A 24,901-nucleotide genomic window follows, 5' to 3' on the forward strand; every position below is an offset into this window, starting at 1 on the left:
TGGCAAATGCGTCTTTTTGCATGCATAAAGGCAGTGTAGCTTTTGTTTCTGGTGACCAGGGGATCAGAGAGATAGTTCCTGTAGGCTCTTAAAGTTCCCCTTATATCCAGAGAATTTTCCCCACTCCAATACAAAAATAACTTTAATGAGCTTGTTAATATACACGGTTCAGTGTAGACTCATGGAATAAACCTTTTCCTCGAGTTATTCGCGTCTTTGCAGTATCGTTGTCGTCAAAACGGTGCAATGAATCACTGAATTCGGCAGTTTGCGGCGGAAACTCTGTGACTGACTGATAGTAGGACAGGAAATCATAACATTTTCCTGTGCCATTCCACACCAAAATTATATTTTATTTCACCGATCTCTACCCTGAAACAGAAGGTAGCAGACAACAGAGGGCCCTAGACTGAATATCTTCAGATAAGGATCCTATGGTCAGAACTGGATGTTCTGGAGGAGGGGAACTGAGCAGTATGTGTGAGGCTCATGTTTTTAAACTGCACCGTGAATAACAATGCAGAATCATCTGTGATGTGTTCTCAGTAGACTAATAGTTTCTGTTCGCAGTCCATTAATAAGACAGAACAGCGGCTGTACTGCCAGCTTCTCTCTAGGTGGCATCAGTAGTCAGCTCACGTGAGTACCCTCGGATATTAAAATCTTGACAGAAGTATCTTTGATGTTGCCTCTCACAGTCAAGTTTGCTATCGCAGTTAACCCTTATTGATTAACAGGATCGACAAATTTTATTTACATCTCTAGCTTTTAAATCCTCCCTGCTTGTATTTCACCTATTCTGCGAATAGCTACAGTAAACACTGAAGTTAGCTCTCCACAGGGGGGACAGCAAGGGGCACAACAACTCTAAGGTGTGTGTCCATGGCACTTATAACACCTTGAATTGGTGTCTATGGTGAATACATGATACTGGTCATTCCGATGGGAACAAAAAGAGACAGAACGATTAGCCTCCTCTATCAGCAATACTAGATGCACTGCCTCTTGTAAGAATGACGGTGAAGTGACTTTTCTTTCTCTACCCATTTGCAGATTTATTCCCTTGATAAACATGACTACAGCTCTCGCCTCTACTTTTTCAACGAGAACATTATTCTTAGTTTTGTCTGACCCCAGAACAAAGGTATGGCACAAAAATGGGCGGATGTGGTCAGTAAAACTCTCGAAATCGTCTCCAGCCTACTGACGATGGATGGGTAATTTTTCCCAGTAAAAATTCACACCCTTTTTGTCGGAGCTTCGATAAATAAAAAATGTTGGCACTGCACAACGATTCTATAGCTATATATGATGAGTCTCTAGTTAACTTCGGACATGTAGTGTACAGGAGGAACACATTTGACCAACGCTGTGCATATTTTGCAGAAATGTAGCAGAATTTTTCTACGTCTTACCCAAGAACGGAGATGTGAAATTAAGAGCAGGAAAACTGTTTGCCACAGTAGCCAGCAATACAGGAGGACTTACATGCCTGATAGAATCATGAAGGGTTGCCTGAATGCTTAAGCTTACTTTTCGATTAGACTGTAATACTAACACGCACTGCCTGCAGCTGCTCCAACAGCGCCATTCTCTTAACAGCTAAGTCTCCTCTGATCCAACAATGCCTCAGTGGATCGCTTCTGCCTGCATTGGTAGTACCTTCCAATTGCATGTGGGTAATAGTCATTTGTTCAATAGAATTAATAACAATTATGCTCAGCATCAACACATTCTTCTCCGACGACTGTCTCTGGCACTGGAGCTGGTGTATCAGAATGGTCAGCATCTGTAAAGTGGTTCTTAGCGCACAACGTCCAGCGTATACAGCACAAAACATTGAAAGTTCACGGTAGGAGACAGGTGTTGTGAACAGGACCCAAGCCGGAGCGGTGTGTGGTTGAGCGGGACTGGTCTAGTATGAGGAGTGGCGGGATACCTGAGGCGGCCGTGGTGGCGAAGAATTTGCCGACTCCAGTGACATGGTGTCTGCAGGCGGCGGTGGCGCGGCTGGTTCAGCTCAGCTACCAGCGGTGAAAAACTGGTGGCTGAAAGAAACTGAACAGCATGCTGTGTGTGTAAACAGCGTGAGTGCGATACAAATTCTCTTGCTAGCCTCAGCTAGCTTTTGATGCCTAGTTCATGGCATGTTACCAAAGCAGTTTGGTCCTCCCTTATAGAATGAAAGATGAGGAATTCCATTTCTGACACCAGTTTGTACAGATGCAGTCGTTCCTGGTCAAAATGATTAATGATGTGGGAATCTAAAGCAAGCTCTTCAAAATACAAGAAGGTGTTTGGAGCCATTCCTACATATTCACTGTGACGCTATTCAATTCGTCGTGCCAAGGGCTAAAGCCAGGCCATTAGCCGGTCAAGGTGGTCATGTGAAGATCTCGTTTTGTTGGAAAAAACTCCGAAAACAATTAGCAAAGAGAGGAGAGGAGGCACATAATGTCCAGCTGGAGGCCGAAATCAGAGAGGGCGTCCTCACTTAGACAGATTCCCTGTCAGCATCCTACATCCAACATGTGAGTTCTCTGCCACACTCCCCATTAGGCATTCGCAAGTAACTCGTAGGATCAGATAGAATACTTTATGGGAACGAAAAGTCTGTTGAGTTGGTGAATGTAGGCTACCTAGCACATAGGTCACTATGGTCAGTACTTGAATACCACAGACGAAAATTTAAGTGTAAAAAAGTTACAATTACGAATTAGAATTCACGTAATCCCCCCCCCTTCCACCACCAGACTAGCTAGTTGGCCTGCAGACCATAGTATCAACTTAATTCATTAATGAAAGTTTCATTCATTCATTCCCTGTTTATGTAAAGAAACACAGAAAGCGGTCACTGTTTCATCATCTACTAATAAAAGCCTAAAAAATAGTTTTCTGCGTTACAATTTCTCACAAACTGAAAATTTTCGTCACGTTAAATGCGCAAAACTAGAACAAAAATGTCCAGCACTGTTTGTGATTTGATCTTACCCCGGCAAAGAATTTAAGCAGGCAACACAATATTTGATACCCCACTCTTACCAATCGAAGTTGCTAATAAACAAAAAAAATATTATTTCTTTGACACTCCTGAAGGGAAATTGTAACGTCCCCTTAGAAAAATTATGAATGACTGTGCTACTAAACTTCTACGTTATTTGATTTTCAAACAGCTGATCAAAACTGAACGTACTCAGACATTTCTCTCTTTACTTATTCTGATCATCACTAAACTGATACACAATATTTTTAGCGCAACGCAATCTGAGTTTTCAATAATCCCTACAAAAGAATGGCCTTACTAACAATAACCTATACCTTTCATGAATCACTTACCTCACAAAAATCTTCGTTACTCGAACTACTGCAATACAGTGAGCGCCAATGCTGCCAGCTAAATAAACGATTCTAGCTACTGAAGGCACTAACTACGGATAGGCATAGTTAGCAGAAAGATTTTGATTGAGAACAAACAATGTATTTACCTTAATAGTGTTCTAAAGTCATCATATATACGTCTAACAATTCATGACATCCATCTTTACAAATTTCCTTCTTCTGGCGGACACACGTCCAGATCGTCCGCTTATAGTAACCTCTCAAAACTCTGGCATCTCTCTCTCCACATGCACCAGTGCGGGCGGCTCCCCTCCAACTGCGCAACGCTATACGCTGTTCTGATCCAACTGCTCAACATTACACAAGCGAATATTCCAACAATAAGTCCAACCAGCCACAGACTGCACACAGCACAGTCAATGATTTTCATACAGAGCGCTACGTGGCGTTACCAACATAAAAACCTAAACAGCCTACTTCCAAAATTTTTCGGCAGGTGAACGGCATTATGCAATAGTACATGATGAAAGAGCTTTTACTGAAACAAGGCCTCATGGGCATTTGCTTGAGATCATAACAAGCGATAGAAATTCTTAATACCAAGTTCGTTGGATTGTTTTACTTTTTCTATCGTCGTCCAACTGTTGTCGGCTGCTATATACACCGTATAGTATATTTACATTGCTGAAAAATGTAGAACTATTTTACAGTTACGTCTCCTTCCCTTATTTGACTTATTAATATAAGTGTGAGTCAAATGGAAACGTTAAATTTTTTTAAATACCATTTATCCTAAGAAAGAAACAAAACTATGTTTTCGGAAAGTTTCTTCACATTCGGTGTATGAATTTCGAACAGAATAAAATACTTGGACTGGCCTATCTATTGGGCAACTCTAGTTGAATTGTAACTCCGCAATTTACAGGAACTCTCTTCTGCCTTACCATTCTCCACAAAGTTTCTCTCCCACATCGCTATGGAGAAATACTCCTGAGGGAAAGGCTATGCGATTACCGGGTAGTGACAGCCCATGCATTGGTTTCCAACAAAGCTTTACAAGTGACAATGTTAAGAATTGAACATTGCTAATTTTGAAAGTGTCTCAAGAACGGCGCACTACCATTCGTGTTTCATTGTGAAATCTCCACGTAGTGTCCTATAAAAACATCCTCTGGCATATCGTCACGGCCTTTTCACTTTCTCCCTCGCCTCCTCTCAGGTGAAGTCTAACGAAGTGCAGGAGTTTTTATGGAGTTGCATAAAATAAACGAGATTTAGTGTCAGATTGGATATTTGAGTTGTGTTCTGAAGCGGTCGTGGGTAACTTGGGTTGCAGAGCGTTACTTGCCAAAGATAATGATTCGATTTGCCTCCCTTCACAGCACAGAATCTTAACTATTCAGAGAAGTTCGCTTTAGCGTGTCTTCTCTGCACAGTGAAGTTTTGTTCTGGTACTATGGTGCTGCTGCCTCTATACTGCACTGTAATCTACATGCCACTATGTATATAAATTCTAACTGCGTGTTTGTCACGTATAGAGATGCCCACGTTTAATTTAAAAGTAGGATTTCTTTGACTCATTATCATCTCATAACTGTCTTAAAATATTATGCAGTTACTACCCGTCGATATATTCACTGAGCAGTTAACGTAACACTAACATCTGTTGACTCTCTCAGAGCCGAACTGGTTGATGGAATCGCATCGCATCATTCTTCAGTCCGACAAACATCAGCTTTACTTTTTCGTTCTCTCCTACTCTTAGCCATTCTTTCAGGTTCAGTACAAGCCTGGCAGCCTAGACTTAATTTGGTTAATATTCTACACTCCGTCTTGCTCTTGCGTTCTGATCAATTGCGGAATCTTTTAAAATCTTTAAGCAATAGATCTTTGTGTTGGAGGTTGAAACAACGTTGAGGCCATGTCGTCTCTTATTTGGGTTGCATAATCCGCTGTATGCCCTCTATTCGCCTAGAAATCTCTTAATTGTTAACTTGGTTATTTAGTAACGTTGAATGCCCATAGCCAGCATCTAGTGGTACCACTGGTTAAACAAAGCGCCGACTCTTGCTTCCCCTCTGCTCTGTTTAACACTATGACGCAACTGAGCAAAACAACAGAGACAAATATGTCGACAAGTTGTTTCATTAATCCAGGAAAATATACAATAGTTGTGCAAGAAGAGCCTTTCTTAGTGAAAGATTTCGTAGCGTCGTTTATTTTGCCCTAGATACCCTTCCGACTTAACTTAGTAGCACATCTCCCCATGTGTCCAATATATTTACAACGCCAATTTTTGTTTTTGTTTTTCTTCATTTGTCATCATGATATACCATGCGAATGAACTCTATTAGATTCGACATTTCTGTTAGTTATCTTTCAGCGAGAACTGTGGCATAGTCAGCTAAATGTTGCTTGTCTATTCTTTTTCCCTCTACTCGAGCACCTACAAGGTATTCCACTTTTTCTATTACGACAGGTAAAACTTTTTTGGAAGTATACATTTAGTAAAGTGGCTGAAAGCTGGTTAGTCTTATCAGTCCGCTGGGTAAATCAGCTGATATCGTAATAGCATCTTTATCGAGACAACCATTCGTTATTAATAGTCTGTATTGACACATGAATGTAACTCGTATAACACAATTTCAAATGGATCTCAATAATGACAAACTCACTCTCCACTGAACGATGTAAAACAGTAGCTCTTGCAAGAGGCAAAGACGCCTGTCTATGGACAACCTAACGTCAGTCTGTGCGATCTTCCTCCACTCCTTTCCTCCAGTAATTTAGTCTGCCTAAGATTACTCAGTTAATATTAGGTCAGTGGACGTCTAGTGGTTGCATTTTGGCTGTTCACGGAAATCTTTTCAAATGCAAAATTATACTCAATCATCTAGCATCTTTTTCTAAAAATAGACTTTCGATTAGTCCATTAGCGTCTTGCCGTCCATTAACAGATTCTGGGATTTGAATTTCAAATTGCTTAACTCTGAGGACGCCAAAGGGTTTCGAGAGGTTCCCGTGCCTGCACCTCAGAAGGCTTGTGCTTCACAGTCCGACTTGGTAACTGTGTCACACTGAATGCTTCTCAGTGCGAGTGGAAAAACCTGTTACCGTCTCATTTCCTTACGTAATAGATAAGAGGATGTGGGCAATTGATTACTTATACATCTACAAACTTGAGCCCCACCATTTTATAGTGAGAGTTAACTCGCACAAAATGTGAAAGACAGTACAGAATGTTTTCGTAAAGATCAGTTGACAGTACAAAATTTACTGACAGGAAGTTAGACAATGCCACTCTGTGTGAGATTATTCAGAAAGGAGATCACTGTTATCTCGATCGAAGTATAAGTTTTTCCTTTTCCTAAAGTTAAGTTACTCTCCCTCTCCCTTGTGCTTCTACAGCATTGTCGTCACTGAGGAAATCACTCGTCAGTCCGCTTGTGGCCAGTTTGTTGTGGGTGATTTGCAACAGTTACTGACCTGTAAGTGATAGGGGCTTCAGTAAGTGTTTCAAGTGATAGTTTTATCATTTGGCCGCTTTTGGCCGCAATTGAAGCAACTTTTGGCAGGCCAGACCACACTGTCGGCTGCCAACTTCTGTCAGGAACCAAGGTTTTGTTGTAGCCGAATCCTAAAAAAAATTGTGAGAGGTTCTGTTAACGATTCGTTTGAATGCTTCGTGCTTCCAAGCAACCGGAAGATCCTTGTGAGTTTTCAATAGATAATGAGGCCACCTGTATAATATATTTGTTGAGTGCAATTTAAAGCTCAGAGGTCGGCGCCCTTTATTTTTCTTGCAGCTACATTGTTTTCCTTGTCCACTGTTACCAATAGCAACTCATCCTTCCTTCAACATCGACACATGTAAGTGAAAATGTTCTGTGTTCATCGCCATACATGTGGTAGGGATCACATGACAGACTTGTTTGTTTCCACGTGTGTTTCCGGAAGCGTTACTACCGCTGTTTGCATTACACTAGACGCATGTTTTGATTATTTTTGTCCAAATGTAATTTTACTAGGTTAAATGAAAACTATAACATTTTAATGGACTTTTTCCGATCCTGCTTGGCAGAAAATTTTCATATTTATGAGTGTAAGACACTCTGTTCCTACCAAGGGTGTCCAAGCTTTTGATTATTTTTGTCCAAATGTAATTTTACTAGGTTAAATGAAAACTATAACATTTTAATGGACTTTTTCCGATCCTGCTTGGCAGAAAATTTTCATATTTATGAGTGTAAGACACTCTGTTCCTACCAAGGGTGTCCAAGCTTTCTCACAATCGTATCTCGAGAAGCTGCAAGTTCTTAGAAAGCTATTTCAGTTGCCAGATTTAAACCAACCAGCGCCGTCAAAGAGTATAGAACACTGGTGAACAACACTGAAAACGCGTGAAGAGCATGATGCAAAAATACAGTAAATTTTTTCCTCAACAGCTGAATTACAACGTAGTTAAACATATGTAATATATAAGCTGAACACTAATCAGGGAGACAGGAACAGGTTAAGGATAGTGTGTTCTGGGACAAGAAGGAATGGTGTTCATTAGCCTGGTTGGTTGCATGATGCACTAAAAGTTGAGAAAGCTAAGAATTAACTATTGGTGCGAAAGTTGGTGTAAAGAAAGTGCAGATTGTCGGAGTTGATAATGTGTAAAAGAAAAAAGAATTAAGTTGTTTAACTGCTGCCAGAGATGGGCGAGACTGTGTTCATCTCTGAATGCATGTGCGTGTGTATGTGAGTTACACGTATTCAGAAGAAGAAACTCCTATATGGAAAGTTTTTATATAAACAGTGCTAAGTAAGAAAGGAGGGTATAAGATGAACATCAACAGAAGCAAAACGATGATAATGGAATGTAGTCGAATTAAGTCGTGTGATGCTGCGGGAATTAGATTACGAAATGAGACACTTAAAGTAGTAAAGGAGTTTTGCTATTTGGGGAGCAAAATAACTGATGATGGTCGAAGTAGAGAGGATATAAAATGTAGACTGGCAATGGCAAGGAAAGCGTTTCTGAAGAAGAGAAATTTGTTAACATCCAGTATTGATTTAAGTGTCAGGAAGTCGTTTCTGAAAGTATGGAAGTGAAACATGGACGATAAATAGTTTAGACAAGAAGAGAGTAGAAGCTTTCGAAATGTGGTGCTACAGAAGAATGCTGAAGATTAGATGGGTAGATCACATAACTAACGAGGAGGTATTGAATAGAATTGGGGAGAAGAGGAGTTTGTGGCACAACTCGACTAGAAGAAGGGATCGGTTGGTAGGACACGTTCTGAGGCATCAAGGGATCACTAATTTAGTAGTGGAGGGCAGCGTGGAGGGTAAAAATCGTAGAGGGAGCCCAAGAGATGAACACACTAAGCAGATTCAGAAGGATGTAGGCTGCAGTAGGTACTGGGAGATGAAGAGGCTTGCACAGGATAGAGTAGCATAGAGAGCTGCATCAAACCAGTCTCAGGACTGAAGACGACAACAACAACAACAACAACAAGTAAGAAAGGATTTGTAAGATAGGACACTGTGAGTACATAGCACGTCTTACTCTTTGTGGTTTATATTCTACAAGTTATCGCATCTTTCTCGAGATATGAACTGGGCCTGTGGTCTTACATGACAGAAGTCGGTGTGTGGGTGCATTTTTAATATTTATACCCTCTGAACATCGCGCCCTAAAATGTTTTGAAGATATTTTGTTTCCAGAAGCTACTATATTACAGCGATCCATTAACTATTAACATCATCAATAATACCAACGACGAATTTTGATAAATTCAAGAAATAACACACAGCTACAGCGAAGGCATAAATTGCTGTATCAGCTGCCATTCTGGGCCGTCACGTGGCAGGAACACTTTCTACGCACAAATCTTTGATCACCGAAATGGACAGCACGCATCAGTGTGAACAAAATACTGTATATTGTGGCATGCATCAATTCAGAGTATAGTAAGCATATCGATTTCGAGTTGATATTATAGTATACAGATTTCTTTCTTTTATTTGGTGAAACATGTCATATAATCATTCTTACAGGAGAAATTAAAAAAAAAACATTTATCATATTTAAATGGGCGTTTAGATCGTGTAACTCAGGGGGGGAAGCAAATGAAATCTATGAAGTTATTAGATCATTAAAGCTATAAGCTGCCGATCACACGTCAGTAACTAACAACAAGCTCATTAACGGGAGGACGCAGCTGTAAGCTAACGATGAAAGTTCGACAACTAACACTAAGCTCATGAAGGGTGCAAGCCGTGGCTTGCTTTTATCATAAATTATTATTTTTCCATAAAGATAAGTATTATATTCTCAATAACCTTCAAGTCATGAGCTACACCCTTAATTTTTATTTATGAATTAGTGGATTTACTGATGGCACTTTTGTTGCCTTTGTCTGTGGTCACTTTCAGAGTGCAAATTAATAATCAAACTAACTAATATAATAAGATTGAATCAGAAACTGCGGGAGTGCCCATGTAACACCACAATAAAACGAAAACAGTGAATACTAGAGGGAGTATGAATTCGATCAGTGACGCATTTAAGTTAAAAAAATGACAAGTTTTATTAACCCTTTTATTGCTACAACTAGCTGCTAAATCTCACACAAAACTGACATACACAAATCAGCAAAGGAATGGTGTTTGATTGGCAAAGCATACATTGGGGTGGAAGCTATACAAATTCTCCCCTAAGTTAATCCCTTTTACAATGCAATCTGACTTTATTTACATGAACACACTGTGAGGCCTAACTTTGCTCAAATGGAATAAGCTACAACCAAGTGTACCATATAGTGGGGTTCACCTGAGAACACGGAGCTGTGAATAGCATTTAACAACCCTACTCTGGTGCAGCAGTATTTTACGATTTCAGCAGGAAACGGCGCCCTATGGGCGAGGAGCGGTGCCTGCGCCAGCTGTAATGTTCTGACGCGTCCACGAAAATTTGCAAACCACGCGGTCTGGCGTTCTGATTACCAGTAAGTGGGTAACTTTCCCTGAAAGAGCGGCAGATTTCAGGCGAGGTGCACCCGTTCGGTAGCCTGGCTAAACTAATTTGAATCACAGGCCTGACAGTGCATGTTGGATTTGTCAAACGTCATATGACCGTCTCAGGAAAAAGTTCACTCTCGTGACCATCGATATGTCCGAGATGACATGCAGTTCTACTGCTGGTACGCTTGGAAACTGCCACTGGCTCCCAGTCGATCACAAGATACATACCACAAGGTTACAGCTTTCCCACTTGGGTAAGACTGAAGCTCTCCACCAGGGGAGGACAACAAGACGAACAAGGCAAAGAATTACAACCACCTTCCACCAAGCATTGGTACAGGAGCCGAATTAGCGAGAACGAAACCGCCCCCACCTTGCAAAAACCAATCAAACTATTCTCTACTCATCGAATCTTCGGCCTTGACTCTTCTGTAGGCCTGGTAGCCAATCCAGACAGAGCACTGGGGTTCCCACACTAGAAGAGCAAGCCTCCACTTCGCATATTGAGGTGTTGTTCTCACAGTAAGCTTGGCCATGTTTTGGCAAAAAACATCTACCGAGATGGGACCACAGTTTCTCATTTACAGAGAGATCTAATCTTTCCAGGCCAACCATTTTCAGCTTCTGAAAGAAGGCTGTTAAGCTTCCTAGAGAATCATGCCCGCGAAATATATGTTTTTGCCACTCGATAAAAGAACTTGGCGACTTCCTGGTATCAGAGTGAGTTACAGTCTTGCAACCTCTAAACACGTATATCAGCTGCTCTGTCCGTATTGTACCTGCTTCTAACATGAGGATGCATGGGGTTTTATGATCTTCCCATCATTTGCGCAAAAGATCAGTGAGCCGTGTGGCTCGATCAGCGATATTTCCGCCGCCGGTATGGTTCATCTTTCCGGTGGTGTACGCAGAGCGCACCGTGGCGCTACCTATCGGGTCGATCGGGAAGCGAGGGGTAAGCTCTAGCAAGTAGCGATGATTTTTGCTTTGGGACGCCTATCAGTAAAGTCGTTTGGCAAGTCTGGCGGACCGTATAGGCGCCGTGCGAGGCAGCAGGAAGAGCACATCTAAAACGGGCTGTTTACCCGGGGGGTGACGGCGCCGTAGCAAATATCGCCGGCTTGGAAGCAGTCGCGTTACTTGGAAGCCGTTAGTGTATTGTGTATTTCGCTTCCTTCATGTCTTCTGGCAGCGGGTTCTGCGGCGGCTGGCTTTGTCGAACAAACAAGCAAGAGAGTAAGGGCCATGCTTTTGCTGTAAATTGTTGCCGGAATCGACAACTGGCTTCAGTGTGAAACGTCCCCTTTGGAAAATTATGAATTATTATGCTGGTAAGTCGCCATATGAAACCCTTTGAATGTAAAGAATGACAGTGCTGGAAAAGCTCCTACGTTATTAGATTTTCAAACAGCTGAGCAAAACTGAACGTACTCAGACATTTCTCTCTCTACTTATTCTGATCAACCCTAAACTGACACACAATATTTTTAGCTCAACGCAATCTGACTTTCAATAATCCCTACAAAAGAATGGCCCTGACTAAAAATAACCTATACATTTCATAAATCACTCACCTCACAAAAATCATTGCTACTCGAACTGCTGCAATACAAAGAGCGCCAATACTGCCAGCTAAATAAAAGATTCTAACTACTGAAGGCACTAACTACGGATAGGCATAGTTAGCAAACGAAAGATTTTGATAGAGAACAAACAATGTATTTACCTTAATAACGTTCAAAAGTCATCATATACATACGTACGAGTTCATGATATCCAGTCTTACAAATTTCCTCTTTCTGACGGACACATGTCCATACCGCCCGCTCTCAAAACTCTGGCATCTCTGTCCCCACATCCACCACTGCTGGTGGCTCACCTCCTACTGCGCAACGCTACACGCTGTTCACATCCAACTGCCCAACACTACACTAGCGAATATTCCAACAATAAGTCCAACCAGCCACAGACTGCACACACCACAGTCATTTTCATACGGAGCTCTACGTGGCGTTACCAACATAAAAACCTAAACAGCCTACTTACAAGTGCTGTTGACTTCACTTTCTTGGCCGGCCGTTGCTACTCCTACTGGGTCTGCCTTCGAATGCGTTAATTTCAACTTGCTTAGTGAGAGCTTAGTGAGAGCTGTATGTGATGTGATGATTAACATTTACTAGGGTCTGGAGTGCTGATACATTGTTTGTAGATTGCTACTGTTAGTGTCAACCGCCATTGAAAACAGTTTGGCTGGTTCTTTTCTAAGTGCCGCCTGGTTATTGTACGAGTTTATACGAGTATCACACAACGGAGCTAAGCTGGCCAATTGCTATAGACATATATGGAGAAAATTCTCCCTGGATACACTTTGCTGCGAATTGCAATGGCATTACTGTTACGTTTCTATTTGAAGTGATAGTGTGTCTGAGAGACACGTGTCCAATTCTAAATGAGTAGTTTTATAAATTCTTACAAGTTACTGAAAGGGCAGTTGTTATTGTGTGTATAAACAGTTTGAGACTGATTCTATTAATGAAAGTACAAGAATTCCTTCAATGACAGTTTGTGGATATGGTAATTCTGATTTAATCATTAATTTAAGTGTGTTTGTTTGCTGTAAGTCGCCTTGTTTTTTGCGTCGGGAGAGAGAGGGGGGGGGGGGGGGGAGGCGGGGGCGGTCTCGATATACCGTTAGCCTGCACGCTAATTACTTGCATTTGATTTCGTTTTACCGGGATTCCCGCTGTTTGTCTTGGTAGCGGGTGCGGGGTCCTGGGTTGCGTCCTGCTTGTGCTATTGTGTATTTTCCGCCCCTTTGCCCGCGCGTGCCGGCTGGCTGTGTGTCTAGTTCGCTCGCGGCTTAATGTATAATTGCTCTTACGCACATAAGATAATAGATTTGTACTGCTTAGCTGATATTCATCAATAGATCTATTAATTCTACAGATGAGCTGTAATGAATTATTATTTCTAGTTAGTTAAGGCAGATGTCAGTCTGTTGTAGATACCCACTAATTGTGGGATTTTTCGTGCCTATTCGTGACCGTTGCTGTTTCCGTTTGGGGGTCCATGCCGAGCCTGTATTGCAAACAGCTGAGTGGGTGGGCGTCCACTTCTGGGCGAAGTTTGTTGAATCCCACGAGGTTGCTTGGTCACATGAAATTTTATATTTTATATCCTACATTGTAGGGTGCCTGCCATTTAAGTAACGTGGTTGTGCGCCATGGTATCTGATTTGTTGTTGCCTTTACTCTGAATTACTTTGGTAATACCAAACACTGCAGTAACGAAAGACTACATTTCCTCGTTAAACTTTAGTAAATTGTTCTTCAGGTTGATTATGGTTTTCGGGTAAATAATTTTTAACTCATTTCACTAAATGTGTTATAGGCCATAAGTGCCGTTGTTTATGAATGTTTAAATTTTGAAGTAACTTGCTCTCACCTAAACTATAATTTTAAAAATGTGTTGGTGGTTCTTTTGTCTTGTTTAAATGTGCCAAATAAATGTTCAGTGCAACTGTCGATGGTGATTGCCTGACATGCCACTTGGTCCAGTCCTACCACCCCACAGATTGTTGTGCTGAACTTGTGTAGTTGTGTAAAAGTTGAATTCCATGCTGTGCTGACACATCAGTCAGTTAACAGTCTCTCTTAAATGGCTTCTTCCACCCACTTTCTGTCAGTCATTTGCCTTTGTGACAGACTGCCACTTGGCGCAGGTAAAATGTTTTGTGAACGGACGCCCTTTTGTCTGACCATAAGTGGAAGAAGGCATTGGCTAGAAGTCCCTCAGCAGGTAAGAACCACTGAGTGCTGCTTCCAAGAATCACTCACAAAGCCGGATTTACGACCCGTCTTAACCTGTTCTCCGTCGCCTCCGATATGGCCCCTCAGGTGCAAGTTCTCTGCAGATTACACTTGCATCTATAAGAACATTCTGCCCACAATTTCCCCATGTAAAAAATGTCATAAACCACATATAGCAAACGTAGTACTGGCGAACACAGAGATAATGTCCAAAACTATGAATGTTAATCTGATTCGCAATGTTGTTAAAGTGAGAGAGTGGCATGCCACCTCTCAAGGGGGACACAATTCAATTACATGTGGCATTAATAATTTTCTTTGCAGCAGCTGTTTGTGAATACTCACTCCATAAACTTCGTTTCTGAGAGCCAAATAATAAACATCACCACAAAATTCAACACATATCCTGGTAATACTATAATAGAACAAACTGACCTTGTTTCTACTTCCTAATATGTAAAATCAATGTGTCAGTGTTATGTGTTTAGGTGATTGGATGAGTGGTGTGAGTTCAGCTCTGCACAGAACTAAAGAAAAGCTGTGGGAGGAAAATTAGAAGAAAAAGTTTTGACTTGCCATGTGTAATATCACTTACAGTGTTGTTGTATACCTGTAGTCTAACTTATTTGATGAGTCATTTCCTGAAGGTAAACGAAACTGAAAACTGATTCACGAAACAAACGAACACCTCAGAACATCCACAGTTCGTTTTTATTTGATGATACCTACAAGTACTGATAGGTTGTTAGAAACCAATGAAATATTGTAAGAATAAACATCAAGACCTGTAAAATAAACTGTTTTATTATCACACAGAACGATACCCTGAGTATAAAGTGAGCAGCTGTACTAAACAATGACGCAAAATCAAAGGTACAGAAAAGGAAGCATCACTAATTTGTCTTAATGGACGGGGCCAGTTTGAGGACATTTTTCCACACAAGAGGCATATCATTTAGCAGCGCCCCCCCCCCCCCCCACACACACACACACATACACACACACTACCCACTTCCTCAGACGATTGCCTTCCCTTTGTGCCCTTGACAGGACCTTGAAGAGAAAATCTAAATCTGATGATAGAGGAAATGGGTGTTTTTAGGGTTCCAGGCCTCATTCTCAGTCTATAAAAATGGAACCCTTACGGGATCGCTTTCTTGTCTGTCCGTTGGTCTGTCTATCGGACTATTTGGAACACTTTTTCTCAGGAACAGGTAGACAGGTCAAGTTTACGTTTGTGTTACATGTGAAGGTGTATGGTACCTTGGCAGTGTAAAACATTTAAGCTTCTAAGTCAATGCAATCAAAAGGTACAGCCATTTATGTCACAAATTTTGATATTAGAAAACCCACTCACCATAACCTATGGGGTACGAGCCGGTGACCTAGTATCATGAAACTTACAAAGACGCACTGTTTCGCACTACAAACAAAGGAGAAGAACCGAAAATTTTTAATTCGTAATGACATCACACGCAAAAAACACTTTTTTATCATTTTTAGGATTCCTAGCCTCAGTCTGTAAAAACGGAATCTTATAGAATCGTTTTGTTGTCCGTCTGTTGTCCATATGTCAGACTGTTAAGAATACTTTTTCTTAGGAAAGGCTAGATGTACGAGACCAAGTTCAAATTCATGTGACATGTAAAGATCTATGGTACCTTGGAGGTGTAAAAATTTTGAGCTTCTAAGTCAGTTCAACCGCAACAAATGGCAATTTTTGCCACGTGTTTTGACACTCGGAAACACACTCATCAAAACTTGCAGGGTATTTCCCATTGACCTAGCGTCGTGAAATTTGGCAAGAAGCTAGGTTTCACAGTACAAGTAAAGGGATAAAATCTGAAAATTCTTAACCTGTAATTATATCACATATTATCTTTTTTGCCATTAGAACAAACATTGCATTTGTACTTGTCAAAAGCATGAGAGACATAAAATGTAAGTTGTAGTCATGTTTCAATAAGTAAAAAAAAAATATTTTATTAAACCTTATATATATATATGAATTGAAGTAGCCTACTCGTTTCTTTTTGTATTGTGGGCTAGTCTGGAGAACTCCTGTAGAGATTTTGATACGGTCTTGGAGTTCCTGGGACGAATACCTTGTCAATATCTACATCAAAAAGAGGCAAAAATCGTAGACATTTTCAATTCCCAGGATGGATATCGGGTGTTCATAAATTCGCGTTACAGACCTCTAGGGCTTGTAGAGGGAAGGGAGTATATAATATTTTTAATAGGACTCCATGGTCGGGAACATCACACAGCGATGCTACAGAGCGTCGAAGTTATGGGTACTGGTGCCTATAAGTGTATACATATACAGAGTGATTCTGTTATTACCTTACAGTCTTTCGAGGATGATGGAGACAGATAAATGTGTCAATTTGAGGTAAGGGTCCTTAGTTCACGAACAAATGAGTCGAAAGTTGTATTCGAAAAACGTTCGGATACCTCTGACAGTGGAATACATATTTTGGTACTGTTGTTACTAAGAATGTAAGTTGCACAAATTTCAGAGGTGGTAGTATGGACCAAAATCAGAAAAAGTCTAGTAAACATGGGTTCTCAAACGCATACGTACATATTGAGCTACGAGCACTTTCTCATCTTTGCTAGATTCAAACCCATCTCCTCTATCGAAGAAGTGCTCTTAGGTCCTAAGATGTCCTTTTAAGAGTCCCTGCTTAATAGACACATTTTCTACCACTCCTGAAAGTTGGCTACACTAAAATCTTAGCAACAACAGTACCGGCACATGTATTCTGCTGCCAGGGTTATCGGAATGCCTTTCGTTTAAAATTTTTGACTCGTTCGTTTCCCGTTCATGGAAAATTACCTCAGATTGATACATTTATCCTTTTCCACTATCCTTGAAAGTCCGTAACATCATCACGTACTTATCCTGTATGTACATATATTTACAGACTCTGACGCATGTAGCATCATTGGATGATGTATCCGAACATGGATTCCTGTTCAAAATATTATGTACTCACACCCCTCTACAAGTCCTAGCAGTTGTAACCGGAATTTCCAAATGATGGAAGGTATGATACAGGGTGACAGTTATTGAACTATATGGGGAAAAAACGTAAATTAGTTACAAACTACGGCGTCCACACACTTTATTCAAGATGTAAACGTCACTACAGATATTCGGATTTAGGTTCTGACATGTTCGATATGCCTGCAATCATTGGCGATGATGTGGTGCAGACAAATAGCGAAATTTTGCATGACTCGCTGAAGTGTCGGAACACCGATGCTGCCGATGACCTCCTGAATGGCTGTTTTCAGCTCAGAAATGTTTTGTGGTTATTGCTGTACACCTTGTATTTAATATAGCCCCACAAAAAGGAGTCGCATGTGTAGAGATCCGGAGATATGGCGACCACTCGAGGTCCACGCCAATGGCCTCTGTGTACCTCAGGGCCAGAATGCAGTCCTCAAACTGCTCCTCCGGGACGTCAAACACTCTCCTGCTTCGACTTGGTCGAGCTCCGTCTTGCATGAACCACATCTTGCCGAAATCAAGATCACTTTGAATAATGGGGATGAAATCATCTTCCAATACTTTCACGTACCATACGATAGCCACCGTGCCTTTAAGGAATATCGCACCGAATATTCCGTGACTGGACACTACACACCACACAGTCACCCGTTGATGGTGAAGAGACTTCTCGATCGCGAAATGCGGATCCTCAGTCCCCCAAATGCGCCAATTTCGCTTATTGACGAACCCATCCAAATGAAAGTGGCCGACAACAAATTGGCGTGTGAGCATGCTCATCCTAATTTCCAGCGTGACCCGCGGCCAACTGTGCAGTTTGAACGCCTTAGAGCAAACCGTTCAGAAGTTATGACAATTTGATTTCATATAGTTCAAAAAATTGTCACACCATATATTCGTCTATAACAAACTGCAGGCAGGGTAACAAATAATTAGGATTGTCTGAGTCTGTGTAGTTGGTCACTGCCTCAGTTATACAACATAATTCAGGATTCCACGACGGTCTACTGCAGATTCCCCTGCAGCTTCAGTTTAGAAACTGGGTATTATCGACACGCTCGTACCTCTTCGTTGACAACAGTGGTCATAAGTCATAACTGTCAAAGGTGTGAAGGAAAACATTATTGGAATAAGTCAGCACTGTCAATGTTAGGATGGGGAATTAATCGAATAGGTTACACTTCAAATACATTTGTACTAAATAAGGCAAGATTTCATGCCGAGGGCAGTGGCAGCTCGGGACCAACATTCGTTATTATCTCGCAGACAAATTGTCTGGTGACTAATGTTTATTGGAATGTTTCTGCTTCTATCATCGCCTACTTACACCCCTACATACGGATTTAGCAGTGAGTGGATAACGTAATCAGAGAAAGAGAGAGTGGCCAACATAGTTACAGTGGGCATGTTTCATCCAAACTCTGGTGGAACGTACGCTGACCGTTATCGGAGTGCGACGTCTGCTGTTATACATCTCTTATCGAGATAAAAACGTAACGAAACTGCGATAAATACGCTAACAAATTTTCTGAACTACTGGATGCTTACTAGACCAATAATATATCCACTTAGTACTATTTATGCTTACAGTACATGCAAGTCATTGCAGAGAAAGTAAAAACTATTGAGGCAGCTACACCTTTTTGCTTTGAAGCTCGTTCAGGAGATAAATTACTGCGCTAGCAACGACGTTGACTACAAATGTAGATGTTGCAGGATTTGATTTCTATATGGAGTGCAAGAAGTTAAAAATGAAACATACATTACGCCAGGTAACATAAAATCATAAGCAGTTGTCCTTCCTGACGATAGTTTGAAGACGTAGCAAAAACGAACAATGCGACGTTTATGCAAGTTTATTCAGGAACTAGGGTTGAATATCTTTCATGGGCATCTTTACGAATAACAAATATTTCTTAGATCCCTTTCTACAGCGACGAAATAAGAAAAAGGAACCCTAGTAGGAAAATAAGATTATCTCTACCCCACAACAGATATTACTTTCTAAATTTTTATATAAATCTGCGTCTGTGTAATTCCATGAGACGGTAAGGTATTGTGAAGGCCTTTTTTTCAGCAAAACATATTTAAGTGGACGCTTATTTACTGTAAACGGTGCTACAGAAACAAACGAGACATGCGGAAAAAACTGTGCTGACCCATTTATCCACACCAACAGTTAGTGGTAATGCCGAACCCGAAACAGAGCCTAGTGTTCTGGATCGCAATAAAACTGAGATTAGAGCTTCACGTTACCAGAAAGGACTGGTAGTTACAGGCTTCATAAAAACCTGGTGGTCCCATTGGAAAGCAATGTAGAGCATGAAAAAATCAGTGCGTTTCACTGTCTGGTGGAACAAATTATGTTTACAGGATACAGGGTGTATCAAGTAAAATTTTGAGACTCACTTCGGATAAAGTAAAAAAGGCGAACACATGTCGTGACAGGCATTCCCCACAGGAGTCATCTAATAGCTTCTTCTTGTATAAAAGATATTCAAAAGGCTGGACAGTTGTAACTTTTTAAGTTTGTTGTTGTGTATTATAAACCGTACTGAAATGATTTCATATTTGTGTGTGTCTTTGTTGTAATCCTGAACAATGCCAGTGATGTAATTATGACACGCTATCTGATAAAATGAGTCACCAAACTATCTGAAACTGTATAAGTGTATTTGAATAAACATTTCCGTAAATCATCAGAAAACCTAGAACAGTACGCTAAACAAACTGTCTTGTGGAATTCTGTATTGTGCAGCAATGAAATTAACAGTGCTACAATAAGCGACGTCACAGTGCGTGACATACAATTTTAACACACAAAAATAACAAAATAAAATGCTTCATGTAATTACAAAACGAATTAAGAAAGAACAAGTAACACAGATGTTTAAAAAAATTGTCCTGTGGTTCTACGTAAGCAACTGACTAAATAAAATTCCAAACACTAGGTAATACACACGCAAATTAAACACTACACTATCAGAACGAGACTGTCTGAGAAGAAACGTAAATTACTCTGAGCCTGATATTAATTTTGAAGCACTGCGCCTAACTATGAATGATATTGTTGTCATGACTGTGATGCAAATCTGGCCCTAAAAACATTTTCATTGCTTCTCTGTGGCAATGGAAACTCGGTACTGTTCGAAAGTGAAGGGGAAAAAAAAAAAAGAAACAGCGCAGCAGCAAACCAACTAAACAAAAGAAAATGCTTGCGCAGTAGAATGTAAAGACATACAGCTATGTTATGCATGTTAAGATTCAGCTTTACTTTTGTGCAACTATGTTGCGCTCAGAGCAATGCGATGACACACACAAATATTAGTTATTAGGAAATATTTCCTCAGATGTAGATATACTCGAAACTATGGGATATTTCGAGCACTAAATACCAGAACGGATCGTCAGCACAAAACAAATATACAGGATGTATGAAAAAGAATCATTCGATTTGGCACGTCTGTATTTCTGAAACTAATAAACATATACAATGAATTTTGTCTCTTGATGAACGGGAAGCTCAAGAAGTTTTTTTCTCATACCTTCTCATTGGTGTTCAATATGAGTCCCTTGAGATGCAAGGCGTATGTAAATGCGGTATTCAAATTGTTTCATGCAGCGACCATGTCTTGAGTTACACCTTCCACAGCTGCTGTAATGCGATGTCTCAGATCATTCATTGTTGTTGATAATGAAGGCACATATACCGAGTCTTTTATAAACCCCCACAAGACGTAATCACATACAGCTATGTGGGTGATCTTGGAGGTCAGTAATGTAGGCTGAATCATTTGGTCCAGTGCGACCGATCCATCGTTTAGTAATCCTTTGATTTAAAATTCCTGCACTTCCAGATGCCAGTGTGGCGGTACCCCATTATGTTAGTAAATGAAGTCGTTCGAGTCAGTCTCCAACTGTGCGAAAAGAAAGTTCTCGAGCACATCGAGATATGTGCTTCCTGTAACAGTGTTCTCGGCAAAGAAAACTGGACTACACAGCTTTTCCTCTGAAACTGCCCAAAACCTATTAAATTTAGGAGAGTCCCTCTGCCGGCCGCGGTGACCGTGCGGTTATAGCCGCTGCAGTCCGGAACTGCGGGACTGCTACGGTCGCAGATTCGAATCCTGCGTCGGGCATGGATGTGTTAGTTAGGTTTAAGTAGTTCTAAGTTCTAGGGGGCTGATGACCTAAGATGTTAAGTTCCACAGTGCTCAGAGCCATTTGAACCAAGAGTCCCTCTCATGTTGTACAACTTCATGTGGTTTTCCCGTACTCCGTATTCTTACATTATGAAGTTCACCTTTACATTTAAATGGAATGTTGCCTCGTCACTAAACACTTAGCGTGGAAGAAAACTGTCAACCTCCATCTTGCCAAGAACGAAATTACGGAACTCCACACGTTGGTGTTTGTCACGTACACGAAGAGTTTGCAGTAGCTGAATTTTGTATGGTTTCATGTATAAACATCGACGCAACACACGCCAGACGGACATTGGAGGTATGTTGAGTTGTTGAACTGCATGGCCAACGGATTTCTGTGGACTCCTTGTGAAACCACGGCAGATGCGTTCAGAGTCTGTCTCAGACACTCGGCGACGGACCGGCGATTTGCCTTTACACACACAACCTGTTTCTCGGAGTTGTTCATGCCATCAAATAATGCTCTGTTGTGTAGAACCCGCACTATACCTTGTACGAAAGTCACGCTGAACAGTTTTTACTGACACGCACAACGCAAAACGTAGATCACAAAACGCTTTCTGTTGCGACACCATTTTTACTAGAACTGAAGTGGGCGCATACTGATGCTGCCTAACGGGGACCATGTAAAACTCGAGAATTTACTCTTTCCAACAGTATGTTGTTCACGCACGTATCTCAAATAACATAATAATTATAATTTTTTAAAATAGGACGATTCTTTTTGATATGCCCTGTACATAACACAGGAGCAATTAATAAATTACTGTAAAAGTGGCTAGAGGTTGTTCGTGTCTCGACATCATTATAAAAAGCATATGTGATTTTCATAAAAAGAATTTTCATTCTAGAATAGCGTCGAGACACGAACAACCTATATTCGCAGTCCTTAAAAAGCAAATGACATTTTCATAAAATGACTTTACGTTTTAGGTCAATCACATCAGTGCTTGAACATGGAATATTGCAGTACCGATTTTTAATAATAATTCTATAAGGAGGCCAATGCAACATATATAATTCGAAATCTACATTGCCATAGATGTGCACAAAATGGTAAGGTCATATATGTATGTAGCCGTTAAGAGCGATAAAAGGAACTAGATATACACACATAAGTTTTCCTCTGTCTCTAACACTGTACGAACTTCTACCCCACGTACCGATCAGATGCTATGGTAAAAATGACAGATGAAAGTAACAAAATTTGGTGAAGTCGCTTTCTAGGGACTTTGACGACCTCCTTTGTTACACACATTGGATGACCGTTAATTGTAATAATTGTTCATGGAGTAATCCAATATTGTTGGCCGGGCCTAGTGGCAGTTTTAAAAAAAAAGATACTAATCTTGTTTCTTGAAGATCTTCTTAAATCCGTTGCTTGAATTTCTTCGATCTGGAGGCCAGGTTGTCTTGTAGGTCTGGAAGCCCTATAGGTTGACGTGTTTGTAGAATAATGTAGACGACAAAACTGTTTCACATGTAATTTTCACATTTAGTAGTTCTAGATGCCTTGCTGCCATAAATTTACAATGTTCACTTAGTGAAATACATTTCATTTGTACGCAACTTCACAAAACTTCACGTTTCTCCTTCCTTCCGTCCCGCCACACACACACGCAAGCCAACCATGTGCAGTTAACATCGTTACAAAGTACATCAGTAAAGATATAGTCATACTAAGATCGAAACATAAAACAGAGAACATTCAATCTAAAATAATTTAGGAAAAATGAAATTCAGTGAACAGTACAATACAACAATTATGATAATATATATCACATAAACAAAAATATATCTTTTGCATAACAGTAATTTCATGAAATTCGATTTTTAATTCACAGGGGTTAATTGTGTTAGCACGACATATATTACTATATATTCGGTGTTTAAAACATTTCAAATAAAATCTAAAAAAGAATGTGATAGTAAATTTGAAAATACACGTGGTCCAAACTGCTTATTGCATGTTACACAATCTTTACAAATTTGAAAAGTAGAACATACAGTGAAACAGGTGTTAAAGAAATATTATCGAAGGTTTCTGTGGTCTGAACAGCTGAAGGCTAGTAAAAAGAGGCGTCTGGTTCGTGCTGAATTGGAGTGTGGTGTCCGATGGTTCTTCATACTGCTGATGGTCCTGATGATTTTTTTTTAAGGAGTGGACACAGCTCCCAAGGTATTTCCTACAACACTTCGCAGTGTATCAGTTTCAGAATACAAAGGTCCCTAATCACATATATGTGAAATATTTCATTAGAAAATTGCAAGATAAACAAGTCTCTCACAATCTGAATTTCAAAATCAAACAGAGAAACGTCAAAATGACCTCTTAACTGATTTGAAGTTCAGTGAGAAGAATACTTGGCCAACCCTTTAGGCAAACGCAAATACTAACTCATCTTGAAAAAAAAAATCTGAAAAGGTTACTTCTCGCAAAATAAATAAATAAATAAATATATATATATATATATATATATATATTACATTTTTTCAGATGTAATTGTGCTGTTGAATTTTGTGCAAATAATAATTAGTGATGTTAAAGAAAAAATACTTATATTAAGACAAAATTGTAAAGAAAATATTAATGTATTAGGGGTAAAAAGACTAAAACTAAGAATCAACAATCAGTAAATTTTAACTTGGATGCAGAAAATAATAATATAAACGATTTGTTCATTTATACACTTGACTTCCTAAAGTTACTCAATTTTTTAAAAGTTAATACTATTTTGAAAACAGTCCTGCATGTCACTTTTATCATAACTAGAATACGATACTAATTTCACTACCGAAAAATGCAATATCTCACAAGCAAGTCCTCTTTGACTTTTTAGCACTAGCATAGCTCACAATACCATTTTACATTGTCAGTATTTCATGAAATACTGGTTGCAGTATAGACACTACTAAAACATCAAAGCATTTGATAAAGTTCTGTGTGCTACATAAGCACTACTCAATTCCAGGATACTAGGTTATGTATATAGTAGTTCAAATATAAGTCCAGTGTTCTAACATGGCATAACTTCAATTTGGGATACCATATGGTAAAATCTATCACATAACTAAAAGTTCTTTGTGACAATTTAAGTTCAAGTCCAGTTCAGGACACCATGTAGTGTGTTTAGACACACAGCCAGTTCACTATCAATTTGGTTCAACTCAAGGCTGAGAATACTATACAACATCAATGAAATAACTTATATTTATAAGTACTATGGCGAGTGTCCATAGAACATGTCATGTAACTAATACTTAAAGCACAAAAGTGAAAACGTTCTCCCCAGATCATGGGGTTGTCTGAAATTTACATACCATTTCTGGTTGAAAATTCGCTTAAAACTAGATAGAATTGGAAAATGTCCATTTAGGTAATATACAAAAATTTTATACTGTACACAGATGATTTTATGTATCAATTTTTTGGGAAACAAGTGCCCACAGATTTCAATAACTCTCCTAATGTCTTTTACATAATTTGGTGAAGATAAGATTTGTTTGCTTCAGAA

This window comes from Schistocerca piceifrons, chromosome 5, assembly GCF_021461385.2.
Source record: "Schistocerca piceifrons isolate TAMUIC-IGC-003096 chromosome 5, iqSchPice1.1, whole genome shotgun sequence".
NCBI classification, from domain to species: domain Eukaryota; kingdom Metazoa; phylum Arthropoda; class Insecta; order Orthoptera; family Acrididae; genus Schistocerca; species Schistocerca piceifrons.